The sequence below is a fragment of the Furipterus horrens genome, unplaced genomic scaffold (genome assembly GCF_987537825.1).
Source record: "Furipterus horrens unplaced genomic scaffold, mFurHor1.1.pri manual_scaffold_13, whole genome shotgun sequence".
Taxonomy (NCBI): Eukaryota; Metazoa; Chordata; class Mammalia; order Chiroptera; family Furipteridae; genus Furipterus; species Furipterus horrens.
In genome coordinates, this window is record NW_028327183.1 from 24673340 (window position 1) to 24691113 (window position 17774).

At 45.3% G+C, this 17774-nt stretch overlaps 1 protein-coding gene across 1 annotated transcript in view; it reads right to left on the reverse strand.

Annotated features, from left to right (window-relative positions):
• Positions 1-17774, reverse strand: part of CDYL2 (chromodomain Y like 2) — a 146773-nt gene that overhangs the window by 58819 nt on the left and 70180 nt on the right. The gene's annotated exons all lie outside the window — the stretch shown is intronic.

The following is a 17774-nucleotide window of genomic DNA, read 5'->3' on the forward strand; positions in this document are numbered from 1 at the left end:
AAGTTTTGAGACATTCTACTGCCTCTACTCCCAACTTGACCTCATCCATGACTGATGTTTCCAGAAAGAACATAATGACCTGGCTGACCACACTCAATGTGGCAGCAAGGGACAGAGACTCCAACAGGATCCTGAGTTACACATTGTCAGGCTAAGCAGTTTCACCCATCCTGAGAGCCCAAGCCGCATGTTTGGAGATGGGGAACTTGGGAGGTAAGAGGGAGGGTGAGCGTTAAGAATTATTTTTCAAATGACAACAAACTCACAACTATCAACAACTGAATCTAAAAAATAAAAACTAAATCCAACTAAGCAAACCAAAACAGGAACAGAATCATAGGTATGGGGATCATTTGGAGGGTTATCAGCTGGGAGGGGGAAGGAGGAGAAATGGGGAAATGGTGCATGGACTAAGAAGCATAATCGGTTGGTACAAAATAGACAGGGGGAAGTTAAGAATAATATAGGAAAGGGTGAAGCCAAAGATCTTATATACCCCACGGACACAAACTAAGGGGGGTGGGATTGCTGGAGGGAAGTGTAGTACTGGGCAGAGGGGAGCAAAGAGGAAAAAAATTGGGACTATGTAGCACCATAATCAATAAAATATACTTTAAAAAAAAGAATTGTTTTTCACACTTAAAAAGAGAAAAAAACCAAAACACTGCTCATTGTGATTCAATTGAATGCAATTAAGTTTGCATCTGTTTTAAAATAATATCCAAAAAGCCCCTCAGAAATAATCACTGGCTCTTGGAGAGGTTGTAGAGAAAAAGGAACCCTCATTCACTGCTGGTGGGATTGTAAATTGGTGCAGCCACTATGGAAAACAGTATGGTGAGCCCTCAAAAAATTAAGAAAAGAACTACCATATGATCCACCAACCCCTCTTCTGGGTGTCTACCCTCCAAAATTTAATAACAAGATATGTGCACACGTATGTTCATTGCACCATTATTCACAGTGGCCAAGACATGGAAACAACCAAAGTGTCTTTCAATAGATGATTGGATAAAAAAAAAGATGAGGTACATCTACACAATGGAACCGCACTCAGCCATAAGGTAAAATACTGCCATTTGCAACAACCCAGATGGGTCTTGAGAATATCATGCTAAGTGAAATAATTCAGATGAAAAAAGTCAAGAACCATATGATTTCACTCATATGTGGGATATAAAACAGAAAGCCACAAGTGAACAAACAAGACAGATAAACAAAAACTCGCAGGCAAGGGGAGGTAATAAAGGGTAAAGGGGGTCAAATACATAGTGACAGGAGGAGATCTGACTTCGGGTGCACTACACAGATGATGTATTATGGAACTGTACACTTGAAACCTAGGTAATTTTATTAAGCAATGTCACCCCAATAAATTTAACTTTAAACATTAAAAAAAAATCACTTGATCACCTGGAGTCTGTGCATGAAACCACTGGTGTAAATTATCACTGCCCGGTGTCCCTTATCTGCCCTTGAAATCCTCTCTAATTCATTTCTCAGCATCACATGTAGCTCCTCTACATGGCAGCTAGGCCTTCATGTCTCCCTGCAGTCTTGCTGTAGCAGCAAGAAATTAAATACTCACAGACAGGATCCCATCCCAAGCAGCAGCCCAGGGGCAGCCACGTCTCCTCTCTCCCCGCGCTGGAAAAGGCAGGCTGCTGGGAGGAGGACTCCACAGGCCTGAGCAGGGTGCTTGGAAAAGAAAATCACAATGCACCCGCCCGCAACAGGTGCATATGGTAACTGAGCTCTGAGCTGCAGAGCAAAGCCCTGCGCTGATAGAAAACTGTGAGTGGCTAAAAGAAAATGTAACTGCCACCAAACACGTTTCCCTTAATCAGATCTATGTAGGACACACAGCTGGCTCTGTCAGTTTGGTACCCACTAGGTGTCACTAGCTCAGTAACACCAGCCCAAAAAGCCATGGGCCTCCTGGGTAGTAAATGTGGGCTTTCTGCTGATACCTAACAGAGAAGGACATGAGGAGGAAGCCGCATGGATATTGGAAGCCAAGGACACCCAGGTTCAGTGCATGTGGCTTCATTAATAAAGCATTTAGCTGCAGACAAGAGCCTCTCCACAGCCGCCAGCAAAGCTGCTTACTTGTACAAGAGTATTTCTTCAAGACGGTACATTCCTTGCGCACGTGGTCCGTGATGTACTGACCTCTGTCTTTACTCATCCTCGCCCTCCTTCTCATACTGCCCTGTGCAGTGCCTGGCACACCATAGGCACTTAGTAAGTGCTAGGTGGATGGCTGGGTGGGTGAATGCGTGGGCAGGAGTATGGGTGAATACATGCATGCATGGATGGGTAGCTGGATGGAGTTTTGAGACAAGCTAAGAGATGCTGTGAGTTCAGTGCACTGAAAGGGAAATTCTGAAATCATTCAGGTGGCAATCAGATTGCCATCTGCTATTTGTAGACAAACATTCAGAATATTGGCAGCATTTTTAATTAAATCCAATGGCCATTCAGATGCACTGTAGCAACAGCCATGGGCTACTGTTCAAGAGGTTCCATTGGAATATTGATGATTAGCCCAGAGCTCAAAAGATCCCTCTAAACCTTTGATGAGCTTCAATCAGAGATTCAATAGTCATCTAAGGATGACCAAGACCTTGACATTGTTCCACCATCCTGCCTCTATCAACAGATTTGTGGAAGTGACCTTGTGTGGCTGTATCATAAAGTGTCATTCATTTCCATCCTGCTCTCTTGGGACACTCATTCTTGGAACCTAACAGCCATGCTGTGAGGAAGCTCGAGAGAGTCCACGTGGGAAGAGCACAGGTAGGTATTCCAGCTGACAGCACAGCTCAGGCCCCAGACAACAGCCAGGGTCAACCACTAGGCATACAAGTAAAGATGCTTCCAGATTATTCCAGTCCCCAGCCATCAAGTTACCCCAGCCTTTGGGTCTTTACAGTGGAGGCCCCAGACACTGTGGAGCAGAGACAAGCCATTCCCATGTACCCATTTCTGAATTCCTGGCCCATAGAATCCATGAATATTTTTTTAAATGTTTTACACCATTAATTTATGAGGCAATCTGCTCAGCAGTAATGTTAATAGGAACACTTGACATTGAACCTCCATCCTGTTAGCCCCAAATGGCAGATGTGGCCCTTTCCTCCTATACCCTTAGATACTTTTTAAGGACTTACTATCTAACATCAATAAAATAAATGAATTAAGAGGCTACTGCCTGCCTGGTTTGCTGCCCATTATTTATGCCTCTGTTCCTGTGTTTCATCCATTAGATCAGACTTCCTCAGATTTGCCACAAGTTCAGGCCACTTCAGTCAAGTTAGTTACCCTATCCCTGACCCAAGCTCTCTCTGCTTCTCCTACTGTTCTGGTCCATAAAATCGAGTACACTTCACGTAGATGCCAGCCTGGGAACCCTCAGAAGGAAATTCCACCTCCGCATTCCACACTCAATCCAAGGCTCACCTGAGACTGGCAGTGAAAAGTGAATTCGTGCAAAAATAGGTTGTTGTCATAGTTGATCAAAAGCTCCATTTTTAGAGATCGCGTGAAAGGTAAGCATTTATAAAGTTCCTTTAGTGGACAGGCAAAGTCCACAGAGCAGCTTCAATATGGCGTTTCAATCCATCCTGCCAAACGGGACACAGCCAGAGCCTCTACAGAGCTCCAGAAGTCACTCACGATCAGAGACATGATCCCCAGATAGAAACAGCAGTAGACACGGAGGAGGGGGTTCAGGTTATGCAAATTAGTGGACACATCTTACTCACCTGGAGGAGCAATGGAGAGGAGATCAAGTAAGCGTCACTGAAGCATGACACACAAACACAGCTGGGGCCTCAGTCTGAGCCCCGGGCCTCACTGTGGCTGCAAGGACCAGAGCAGCGAAGAGAGGAAGAAATGTTGTGTGTGGCTCAGGTCCCAAAGGAGGAGAACCTGGAGAGCACATACTACACTCTGTGTCTTGGCAATGGACAGAGGATATAGGAAACCTTGTAGAACCCCAAGTTCTGACCCCTCCATAACCAACAGTGACCGACGGCTTTGGAAGCACCACCACCATCCCCACTGAGCCAGCCGTCCAAGACGAGAAGTTTTTTGACAACCAGAGGGTTTTCATCCTTGCCTCCCACATCCAAGACCTACTATTTGACTTCCTCAGTTTCCTCCCAAGACACTTAAGAATTGTCCACAGGCACTGCCCTAGGTCAGTCCACCAGCCTCTCACAGCAGCCTCCAAATGGAAACCGCTGCCCGCTCCACACAGCCTCCAGAGAGTCTTTTCCATAGTGAAAACATAATCATGTCACCCATCCCCCATCCCTTCTTAAAACCCTTCCATGGCGTCCCACTGCCCAAAGAAGAAAGTGTAAAACCCTTAATATGGTCTATAAGGCACTGCACAGCTGGGCATCTGCCTACACCTCCTGCTCTGTCACCTCCCCAACCCTCCTCACTCTCTACCCACCAGCCACTTCCTAGAACCATCTGTGCCCCCAACCCTCTCCTCAGGGCCTGCCCCATGTATCCTAGAAGGTGCTTTCATTTCCCATCCTTCTTCCCCTAATTAACTACTAGCCACTCCTTAGATGCAAGGAGAAATGGGTTCAAATTCCAGCCCTGCCACTGACCTGCTGTGCCCCTGGGTAGAGGACTAAGACTCAGTTCCTCATGGGGATAAATAATCATTCCTGATTCATGGGGTACTTATGAGAATAAAGAATTAATATACATAAATTAGGTTAAGTGATCATAAGAGGGTCCAGCACATCAAAATCACTAAGTATAAGCTTCTTATTCTTATTCCAGCAGAAATACAACTTCCATAGAGAGGAACTTCCTCTGTGACTCCCTATACTGATTTAGTCATCAAATGCTTTCCTTCAAAGCATTTATTGCCTCATAAATTATACACCCTTTAATGGGACAACTTGATTAGTGCACATCCCACCCACTGGTCCCAAGAGCAGAGTATGTGTCTCGTTTGGTTCATATTATATGCCAGGACTTAGTATGGCTCCTGGGATACAGTAGATATTCAAATTAAAACCCCATGAATGAATGGATCAAGAGGTACAGATGGGTGGATGAATGAATGGGTAGTGGGTGAGTGGAAGTGTGGATGTACGGGTGGATGGATGGATGTATGGGTGGATGGATGGATACAGGGATGATGGATATAAAGACAGCCCAGATGACACGGAGTGCAGAGGCTAGTCACTCTCGCTATCCAAGATTATGCCCAGCAGCTTTGCCTTCAGGAGCCACCCACAGCCCTACACTGTCTGTGTGTCTCCTATGATGGTCTTGAGTATCCTCAGTTCTCATTCCCACCTCCCTGTTTTGGGTGGGCTCCATATTAGAAAAAGACATCAATGGGGCCAGAGGGGATGGATTTCCTGATGTCACTAGAGTAAGACACTCCAATGATGATGCACTGAACACAGCCCCTGCTGCAAAGGCAGACCAGTAAAGACAGTGGTAACCTGAGGCGGGTGATCAAGGGTCCCTGGCCCTCTTTCCAAGATTCCACCAGGGCAGCATCTAAGGAGGCTGACTAACCTCCTTGGGAGCCATGGAGAAAGAACCCGGTGGCACACAGAAGGCTGAGCCAGATCCCTTCTCAGGTCTCCTCCACTGTCAGGGACTCGACAAGTATTCATGAGACCTGCTGGGGATATGAAGCAGTGAAGTAGACAGACGAGGTCCCTGATCTAGGGGGTTAGCTGGGATACGCAGAACACAGGAAATAAATAATTAAAATAAATGATTAATTAATTGCAAGTGTGCACAGTACAGAGCATGCAAGTAAATATGGGGGCAGGGGCGAGCTCTGTCATATACTAAAAATTCCCTGGCATGTAAAATGTGGCACGACTCTTAAAAGAGTTTTCCCACATGGTTTTGTGGTGGCAAACCGCAGGTGCACTGAGCAAGTCTGCTGCTGATAAGTTTCTCACTTGAAAAGCCAAAGGGAGCTGTAAGGTGCTCATAGAGAGGTAGACAAGTACCCAGCTCTCCCTGCACAGGCAACGTGTATCGCTGTCCGGCTCGTGCTGGGTGCCTTCCCACCCACAGGCACTAAATCGCCCTGACAAATCCAGGCAATCATCTCCACTTAACAGATGTAGCAACTGAGGCTCAAAGGGGTTAAATGAGTTGGCCACATGGCTGAGCCAGGAATGAAACCCAACACTGTCTCCTACCCCAAATTCTTACTGTTGGGCATGAGAAGTGGGTTTTGTTTTGTCTTTGCACAAAATTGAAGGACCTAATTTAAATAAAGTGTTCATGTACAATACTCATTGTTAAGATAACCTGCAAGTAAAACTCACAACTTGTTTAGAAATGAATGGCAAACTCACATAATAGATAAAACAGTGACAATCTCACGGCCACTTTGACACCAAGGCAGCTCAGAAGCCACTTCTTCCATCTCAGGAACGGGAGAAAGTTAATTAGGGGAAGAGAGATGGGAAGTAAAAGCACCTTATGTGTACAATTCCATTTAATCCTCACATTGACACACTTGAGGGAGAGGCTAGGACCATCATACCTAATTTACAGATGTGGAAACAGAGCCTTTGAGAATTAAAGTGCTTCCTTAAGGGCTAAGAGTTGAACCCAAGCCTGCCCACTCTGGCACTTAGGACCACCTGACCATCTTGAACAGAGCTGACTGACTGCTCCAAGGCCAGGCAGGCTGGGAAGGTGGCCAGGCTCAGGTGTAGAATTGGCCTCTGTGGAGAAAGGATGCATCTAAAGGGGCTTGACATCCAGTCTAGCAAGTGTAACCTAACACCCAAGGGCCCAGCAGCAGACCGGAGGTGGTGCTGCCTGGCAGGATGGAGAACCCAGAACAGTGGGTCTGCAGATGCCATCAGCAAAGCCTGCCCACGTAGGAGAGTCCCAGTTACCAGGCCTTTGTTGGAGACAGAAGCCTAGTCCCTAAGAAAGGCACTGACCAGGGCAAGGGAGGGCCTCGTATCTAGAGATATGGGAAGGGCACAAAGGAGGCAAGGACTTGGGGCTAGGGAACAATGCAGGGTTCCAGTAGCGAAACTGGGAAGCCAGACCAAAGTTGTCAGAGCCTGAGTTCTGCGCTTGATGACTTAATGCTTCCAAGGAACTCTCAAGGGACTCCTCTGAAGAGAACAATACTTTTTCACTACTTCAGTATTGACTGAACACCTGTTATGTCCCTGGCCAAGGCCCTGGAGATAGAGCTTTGAACAAGACGACAGCCCTCTGTTCCCCGCTCCCCTCCTCATTGAGTTTAAAGTCCAAGGCAATGTCTCTGAGGCCAGCATCTGAGGACCCTCTGGGGGATGTTTATAAAAATGCATATTCCTGGGGTCTGCCACAGACCTGCTGCAGGAAGTTAGGAATGGGAGTCTATGTGGCCTTGAGCAAGTCACTGGACTTCTCAGGGCCTCAGTTTCCCCATTTGTAAATGGGACTAGGAATAGGGCTGGCTCGTGGGTTGGCATATTAAATGATTCTGCTCAGCACATAGTAGAGATCTGACACAGACCAAGATCATCATGATCTTCATTTTCATTTTCTGCATCATCTTCTAGGAATAGGGTCTATAATTCTTCATTTTAACAAGACCGCTTGTTATTGGTATGCACTGAATTTTGGGAATCACGGCATTTGTTTTTGGCTCTACAAGCAGTTCCTGGTTTTCCAGTATGGGGACCAGCCAACAAGTCAGAATTGAGACAAACAAGCATCTGTATCTGTACCCAGCCTACCTGGAGGAAAGCAAGGTCACCTGGGACCCCCATTCTGAGCCCTCACCCCCACCCCCGCATGCTGCTATCACTCCTAGGAGCCTAGACATAACAACAGGAAGCAAGGAGGCCATCCAGATGAGCTGCATGCTGTGCAGTCATGGAGGACAGGAAGCACCTTGCTCACAGCTTGCTTCGGTCTGTGCAGAGATTATGACAACAGAATCAGCCTAAGGGGAAAACAAGAAGGGGCCAAGGTCTGCCTCCGTCACCTTCTTTCCCACGCTAGCCTCCCCCCATCTCTGCATCTCAGCCCCATTAATTGGGGAAGGGGGGTTTCAAAAGCATCATCTATATTGCCTGTGCTGGATCATTTCCCAACAGTGTCCCTGTCGCCCATGCCTCGACACTGTAAAGCTACTGACTTTTAATTATACAGCAATTCGACATTTAGGCAGAAACCAGAAATGGACAGGTAATGAATAAAGGTGGGAAGAAAGAAAATCCGGGTCTCTCCAGGGCCCTGACACTGTGTACCGTCCTCGCAGACTAAGGGGTGAACGCACTCAGCTAGTCCTGGGAGCTCCCTCCACTTCCCCTTCACCGCTCCCCTCCCTGTGGACACACCGGATTCCATGCTGGAACCTGGAATTCACTGATGGTCACCTGACCTCTAAATGCCAGAAAACCCATGAAGCAGGGAAACAAAAACTAGGGACCAGGTTTACCCATGCAAATTTGATGCTAATTTGTGCCACGTTTGTGGACAGTCCCAATTTAGGACCAGGCAGTGCAAAAACAATCCATGCATATATAAATGCCTCCAGCGAACCTTGCTGTCGCTTTCATTTGCTGCAGCAGGAAATACTCTGGCAAGGAGTATGTGTGTGCTTTTCTAGCAGAACAAGGAACGCAGTGCTCTGCTGATGTCTTCAAATGCTGAGGGCACTTTGTTGGGGACTAGCTACCTGTCCCTTCAACGTGTGTCTCCGAGGGAATTGTTGCTGCTAGGAATGCATGTCCCCGGCATTTCTACCTGGGACCCAGGATGCATCTTCTCTTAGCCCAGGACACAAAGGAGAGTAGGCTGCAGCCCAGACACGGCTCTGATGAGCACTATTATTCTGCAGCATTAGCGAGTGAAGACTTCAATGAGCTGGCCTGGGAATACAGCTCGGAAGAGTGTTTCTGGTTTAAAATTAAACCCTGAGAACCCAACCACTTCAGACATTGAGCATGAGTGGTTGCTGAAAGGCTTTCTTTAGAGTCATCAGTGGGGTAACTTATCTTAAATAAGAGAATAGACTAAAATAACCAATGAAAAACCACATCTTACCATTAGAAGGAAGTGGTTACGGAGAGATGTGCTCATCCTGAAGAGACTCTGAACACAGGGAACACGTTTCCTCTAAGACCCCAGGAAAAAAATGTCACCTCCTCCCAAGCAGTAGGGGCTTCCTCTTTGGTGTTCCCAATGCCTGACCCAAACAAGGAGTACACTAAATCACAGTGGCAACAACCCCCGCAGGACAAGACCACTAAGAAAAGCAATCACTGCCACTGGCTAGCTGTCCCCATGTGCCCAAATCCTGCCATCGCTTTGCCTGCGGTAACTTACTGACTCCCCACAACAATCCTTGGGGCACCTACTGTTGTTATTCTCGTTCAACAGGTGAGCACACTGAGGCTATGCATCTGCCTACAGTCACACACAGCTAACACATGTTGGAGTCAGGATTCAAAGCCATAAGGCACAATCAAGTGTGAGCAGAGCAAGCACCACCCCCCAGCACACCCTTCCATTGGGACTAGGGGTGTGGGGGCGGGGCGGGGGGGGAGTGTGATGGTGGCTGTCCCGTCCTCCTAGAGCTGTGAGTTCATCCTTGTCTGCTGGAGTCAAACACAGCCAGGGCAGCCACTGCCAAGCTGAGACACTGGTGACCACCTCCTGCTAAGCAGACTTATCATCTAGCACATAACCTGCCCTGTTTCACTGATTCTAGGAAGCACGCCGTTTTCTATTTGATCATCTCTGCAATCAGGACTGAAATCAAGGCCAAACTTCTGCTTTTCTGGGACTGAGCTGAGAAGCACCCCCAGAGAAGACTCAGCTGTTAGACCCCTTCCCTCCCATTGAACCTGAGTCCAGGAGCCCCTGGACGGCATGCTCGGGGACTATGTGTCAGCCAGGGCACAGGAGAAATCCCAGCCACCGCGCAGGTCTGACATCTCCCAGCTGCACCAGTGGTCCTGCAGAGCCCCTTTTTGATGAAGAGGTGGTTAGGGCACTCCTCGGGAACTGAGGGAACCTCTAAAAGGGCTCTATAAACAAAAATTTCAAGGGATGAGAAAGCACTGCACTATCATGGAGCCTTTGTATAATGAACGGGAGCAGTATTTCTTTCAGTGCAGTGGCTCTCAATGTTGGCTGCACACTGGCATCACCTGGGGGGTTTTCTTTTAAAATATTGATAAAAAATAATAAGATGGGAAATGAATGGATAAAAAAAATGAATGCATGAATAAAACCCATGCTTAAATCCCAAATTATTGATGTACTTGGTCTGGGATATGGCCTGGACATTGAGATGCATGGAAGTTCCCCAGGAGATCCTAATGTGGAGAGGCACATAAAATAGGAGAGCACCTTAGCATCTATGGTCTTTTAGGTTACAGAAAACAAAAGCAGTGCCCAGTGACCTCGACCGGAGCCCCTAAATACGCCACAGCTCCTTTTCATGAGATACTTTATCAAGTCAGCAATGGCCAAGCCGTCAACAATAGCATAGGTACACAAGCTTTGTGTCTATTTTATCTGTCCTCAGGACATACCTGACTAGTTTTATTAGGCCCACTTTTCAGATGAGGAAACTGAGGCTCAAATCAATCCAACAGCTTGCCCAAGGTTACAGAGGAAGTCATTGGCAGACTTCCAAGACCTATGCCCTTTGCAAAACATCGTGCTGGCTCTCCAATATATTGTGTTCCCTCTACAAACAGGGCTAGGAGCTAGAATCTAAGAATGGATAAACCATAGACCATACATTCTAAAAGTTTATAATTCACTGCAGGAGGAAGGCTGGCACTCCAGTCATTATCATAGAAGCCACCCTGAGCTCCCCAAGGTACAAAGGGTTGAGGAGGGAGTCCACAAGAGGGGAAAATATCCTTGACTGAAGGAGTCAGTCTTGATAGAGAGAAACACTTTGGGCTTGGTCCTTGGAGGTCAGGATGGTTTCGATTAGCAGAGCAGAGCAGAGGGCCCAGACCGAGAGGGGCCAGGTGCCATGACCCCATCCCACTGCACGGCAAAGGCCTCTCACCTGCCAAGGGCAGCAGGAGCGCTGTATATCCAGCCAGCAAGGCTCCTGTATGTTCCAGTATGTGTTTCAGGCACATGCTCAGGCCTACCACTTGCCTCCAAGTTCATTTAAGAGTGTGGTGTAGGTCTAGGAATTCCTAGAGAGAGGAAAAAGCCCCAGGGAGCCTCGTCACACCATCTCCTCTTAGGAGCTGTTTCTCCCGGCACAAGGGCTACACTTCCCTGAAGCCTGGACCCATCAGCAGGGAGCTTTGCCCAGAAGGGTTGGATTAATTAATCCCCGGCCTGGCATCAAGTCCATCTATGGCCTAGCAGCCCCAAGGAACTGAGCCGAACATCTGACTTACAGTTTGCATTCGGTCTGTGGCTCAATCTGAGGCTGGAAAATGTGATGTCCCTAAGTAAGGACCTTAACTCCAACTGTTTCTGCACCCCAGACTCCTCAAATGCAAAACCTGCAAGTGCTAAAAGCACCCCAGTCCCACTGGATTTTCCGTGGGAAGGGCCACCCCACTCCAGTGCTGTGGGACAAACAGCATCCCCCAGCACACTTACTTTATCTCAGTAAGTCCTCCTCCTTGCTTACTGACCCCAGCACAGGTGATTCCCCTCCATTCCTCAGGACGGGGGTTGGCAAAACACAGCCTGCAAATCTGGCCCAGCATATATTTTTGTAAATAAAGTTTTGCCCATTTGTTTACATACTGTCTATATGAGGCTACTTTACCCTCACAATGGCCACAAGAAACAATGCCCCTGAAACTGGTGCTGGACATGCCGAGTGAATGAAAAACTGACCATTTTTAGCTCAAACCACTGAGAGTTGAAGTTGTTGTTAACCACAGTGTATACAGATGAGCCCATGATAACTACTATACTCCAGGGAGAGTAAAATAAAATAAGGTGTAAACATAGGTTAAAAGGTAAGAGAAGACATACTGAGAATTACAAATACATAAAAATACATTCAACCAGGACAACATAAATGACTATTTTAATACTGAACATAACTGGTTGACAATCTGTTTTCACCAGGAAAGTAATAATAAATTTGTAAATAATTTCTTAAATAAACACGAAAATCTGAGATTCAAATTAGAGAATTCATTTTAATCTATTTTGAAAATTTACAAGAGAATTTTATGAGTACTTTTATTGCCCATCTTACTAAACACATATGTGTTGAGAATAGGTAAATATCATTCAAGTTTTCAACACACTAATAAATTTTACACTGTTGTAGTTGTTAAAAGAATGGCATGATCATTGAAATACTGGGCACTTCTATATTTTTGTTTCATATTTCTGAAATACTTCTACTTTAATAAGAAGTATCTGCTTTACTATATGCAAGGAAAAATGAAGAGTAAAACAAGGGTTTCATTTTTTAAAGAAGCTTGCCAACCTCTGCCAAAAACAAAGAAGAAAAGGGAAAAACAGGAGAGGTTCAGAAAAATTATTTATGTTTTAGGTTCCCTATCACAGAGCTCTTTCTTCTATGCTATTAAGATTATTTCTTTCAAAGAATGAATCTGCTTTGAACCTTTGGAAATATCCCACTTCATACAGGACAAAGATCCCAATTACTTAGCACAGTTCATAAAATCCCGTAACACCCCCTGTCCACCTCAAACATGTGACAAGCACACATGACATGGCATGGCATGAAATAGATCAGTGTGCCTTGCTAGTAGTAAATACATTTTGTAAGGTTTGTATTTCATACACATATACATACACACGTCTGAGCCAAACCAGCCAGGGGCTCAGTGGATTGAGCGTCGGCCTGCGAGCTAAGTGTCGCTGGTTCGATCTTCCAGTCAGGGCACATCAGAGAAGGAAAACTCTGACTCCAAAAAACCTCCGCTGCCTTGCGGCATACCTCTTCAGGGGAAAGGCTAAGGGAGTAAACCCCGACAGAAAATCCGGAGCCGGAGTCCCTAAGGCGGTTTGACGTTGTAGTCAACACCGGCAACTCCTGCGGTGCACCTGAAGCCAAGCTGTATTGACTCCGTCTTTCCCTTGGACCCTTCAGCTGCGAAGAGAGGGGGGGTCTGCTGCATGGGCAACAGCAGACCCTCCATATCACCCTGCCCAGGCTCTGTAGCTTCAGCTTCACTGGAGAGGACACTCCAGCGTCATCGCAAGATGTCGATTTAACACGGGAGGAGACAGATACCATGTCACTCCCGAGTCGGACTGCACAGCCATTCTCGGCGGTGCAGATAGACTCTTAAGAAGCTACACCATCGTCTCTCGAGACGGACGGCTGCCGACGACATACACACGTATTTGTATACTGAGCCCATGATGCAAACTATATTTCTTTCGATGGGTAATAGTCAAAAAGTCTGAAAGCCACCAAACTAAAACGCTATGAATCAGATCTCAAATCTATCCACTTCTCCGCATCACCCAGTCACAAAACCTCTTACCTGGACCTTCACTGCAACACTCCACCTGGTCTTCTTGCTTGCGTCTTGACCTCCTACCAATGTGCTTACACACAGTGAACTCTGGAAAATCTTGTTCTGACACCCTTTGGGGTTTCCTACTCTTTTAGGAATCAAATCCAGGCTTCCTACTACAGCCTATAGATTTAACCATGGGCTGAAGCCTGCCTGCCTGCCCCACTCCTGTACCACATTCCAGTCACGCTGCCTTAGACATGTTCAGCTTTTTCTCATCATAAAGCATTTGTGGGTATCATCATCCCCTTGAATACTGAGGTTGAATTGGACTTTGGTTGATGTATTAACTTAGTATGTTGAGGATATATTGGTTATTCCCAGTGTCTGTACACCCACCCCCAACATACACACGCACACACGCCTTGCCTCAACAACTCCAATTCATGCTTTTGGTTTTATTTTAATGTCACTTCCTCCAAGTCCCTTCCCTGACATCCCATACAAAATCAGGGACCCCTATATTTTCGGCACTCTTTTTTATCCCTTACAACACTTATCTCAATTGTACTTAGCAATTTGTGTGATTCATAGTGACTGACCCCTTTTACCTACCCTTGGACTGCAAGCCCCACATAGCAGGATCTACATGTGTCCTGTCCAAAACCATGTCCACAGCAACCCCTGGTCCATAGTAAGTAGGTGCTCAAGAAACATCCATTGAATGACTGAGTTCACGAATCTCATCCTACAGTCTGTAAATCTCAGCCCACAAAGTCCCATTTTCCTGTCTAGCAGCTATACTCAGTCACTACGGCCTAAACCAGATGTGGAAGCTCTGGCAACGAGTATTTTTGACTGATCTGAAAAACCTGAACCCAGACAGAATTGGAAAATACTTGGCATACTTGGCTCCTGAAAGCCTGCCAGCTCCAGTGTGAGTGGGCTGCTTTTGAGACGAGCACGTGCCCTGCTCTGCAAGCAGAGTGGGATCTGAGTTCTGCAGCCTGGATGAGCGAACCCCCATTTTTTTCAAATTCTCACTTGTCATAAACATTCTTGGTGTCATTCTGCCCACAAGCTTCTGACATGCTGGGGCATGTATCTTTCATCTTCTGATGCAGAATGACAATTAGTCACTCGCTGACTCTTAAAAGGGCCGACTGTGAAATGTTCCTTAGCATTTATTTAAGCCTCCTCCATTACGTGTGTCTGAGTCACAAAAAAGCAGTGATATTTACATCAAGTTCAAAAATGATTTGCTAATCCAGAAAAAAAAAATGTCAGGATCAGATGAATTACGATTAGGCATGAGTTCTCACTCTTGAAGCTGGCTAATGCGTCCCTGTAATATTCTATTTTTATGTATGTTTGACATTTTCCACATGAACACTGAAAAATTATTTGATGAGCATTTAGTGACTCATATCAATAGTCATCCATATATTTGCTCCCAATAATCAGTATTTGTTATTAAAATTGGCAAACAAAGGAGTATATAAAGAGACTGATTTTAGTACAGCAAATAATAATTGTATGGCCATAGCTCCAATTTAATCATAATTCTTTACTAAAATAACATTAAATTGTAAATGAATTTCTAATTACTATGAATAAAAAGTTAAATTCTATTTAAAAGAGGTTTTAAATAACTAAAAACATGACCCCAAGTACAGAGAGAGCTTGGCATTCAGTATGTATTTACTGAATGAAAGACCAGCTGAGGCAGCCTTCCTAATTAAACTACAACTATTTTTAGCTTAAGCAAAGAGAAAAAAATAATAATACCGAGGGTTCATATCTTAATTCTGATATCATTCTCCAACAAAAGGAAAAAGGGCTCCTTAGAGAAATGGCTGATTTCTAGGCTTGGGGCACGGAATATACAAAATGGGCCGGGAGCGTCTATCTTGCACTGCCAGAGTATAAGCAAGTGACGTTAAAGTAATTTTTTTTTTAATGCAGGCACGTCAAAGGCACTTAGGAGCTAACCTGAAAAAGCTTCCAACGGCCAAACTTGGAACAATTTGCGCAAACAAAATAAATGATGTGGCTCTGGATTATAACCCAAATTATAAAATAAATATCTGTGAGTTCAATCACATAAATTTGTGATTAAATAACTAAATAAATTAGGGAGGAGAAACAAATCTCCTATACAGAATTCCAAATAATTTCTAAATAATAATTCAAAATAATGTAGATATCCCCCCTGAAGAAGGTGGAGCTTAACTCTTCATTCTTGAGTACGGGCTGAGCTTAGCGACTTGCTTCCAAAGAATAGAGTATGATAACAGGAGAGGGTAACTTTACAGTGGAGAAACCAGACAGACACAGTCTCAGCCAAGTGGTCAAGATCAACATCAACAGTGATAAGTCATGTACCCTTTTTATGTAATGAGAGTGGTACTTTATGTCTGGGGTCTTCCTTGTAAAAACCCATAACCCAATCTCATCAAGAGAAAAGCATGAGACAATCCCAAACTGAGAGACATTCTGCAAAATACCTGCAGAAACTGTCAAGGGCAGTGGCTTGAGAGTCTGAGAAACCGCCACAGATTAGAGATGGCCAAGGAGACATGATAACTGTGATGAGTTACTCCAGATGGGATCCTGTGTTCTGGAAATGAGCCACAGAAGCCCCCTGTAAACTAGCCCCTGAGTCATTTCTTCTTTATAGCAGGTTGTAAAGTCTGTCAACACAAAACTCAAAATTTCTCCTATCCTATTATTTTAAACATAGCCCAAATAAGCAGATTTTTAGCCATCTAGGACGTGCTTACTTTGCATAACCCCCCCAAACTGCACCTAACATCTGCTAGTCATAGATTAGATAAAGTCTGTCACTATAAAGACTCCAAGCCCCTGCTGCCCTTCAGAACTGTCAGACCCAGAGACCTTCTACTGGACTGCTGAGCAACATCACCTAAACACATGAGGCCCCTGTCTGGTCCCCTGTTCCCCGGGAGTTCCTCTGTCTTCCCTGCTTCTTAGTCGTCGCCCTATACCATAGTCTCTGGATGGTGGTGCCCAATGTACCATAGTAACCTATGTTAGCAATAGAGAAAACTAGGTGAGAAGTATACAGACACTCTCTGTAGTATTTTTGTGGATTTTCCACAAATCTAAAACTATCCTAACATGAAAAGTCTATTTAAATTTAAAGAATGGTAAGAAGGAGAGGCAGGACTTCTATAATAGCTGTGTGAGTACAGCAAATCCTCTCACCCAACAAAACAATCACTTAACTGCTGAAAATTACACAAGAAAAACAACATTTAACATCTCTGGAAAATGTCCTAAGTGCATATAGAAAAAAAAAAAAGAGAGAGAGAGAGAGAAACATTTATAAAATAATATCTACTAAATCTCAATACTAATCGTGAGAGTTTGTGGCATTTGGTCCATGACCTGCCCAGCTCTAAGTAACAGAAGCTCTACTACAGATGGTGCAGCCAAGAAAAAGGAGGTTCCATATCCCCCCAGCTCCCAGTCTAAAGCTACAATTCTGCTCAAGGAGGGGCAAGCCCCCAGAATCTTCATCCCTCCTTCCCATCCCACCCCTCTACCAGCTCCATTTTGAAGAAACTCAGGTACAAGTGAAGGACTAGAAAAATTCTTTCCCCAACACAGATCCCACTTATAAGATGAGGGTTTTACACAGGTTTGACAGGGGTCAAAAATACAGGGGCTTCAATCAGCTCCCTAGAACCCAGATTGCTTGTACAATGAAGGCTACATGCATGGAGAGGAAAATTAAGATCTTGGGCTATCCTTCTTTCTCCAATGCCCATGCATAGAGTGGTGGTGTCACACTGGGAGATGTGAACTTCTGTCCCCACCCCTAGCCTTGGTGCAATGGTGAACAGGTTCTGCCTAAGGGGAGAGAGGGCATCAGAAAAGGAAAGCCAAAATTATCGCCAAAGAGAAGTAATGTTGTCTGGAACAGAACATGGAGAAAATCATGCCTAAAGACACTGTTGAAAACAATGAAGAACTTGGTGGCAAGCAATTAAGAGGGGACCAGTAGTTCCATGAAGCAAGTAGCAATACCCAAAATGGCACATCAGCCTTAAGTTTAACAGAGAGAATCAGGGAAGGAACAATCAAGAAGGGCACTCCTGGAATCACACTCACCCCGGAGAATCCAGAAGCCTTGAATGTGTGTTAGGCAACACCCAATAGGAACAATCAAAGCTGGATGTGGAGCAGACGTAAATGCATTCCCCCACATGAACCCATCAGCAAAGGGTCTTACTGGTTCTAGAGCTTTAAGCATAACCTCTCGCCAAACACTGACTGAACAATAAA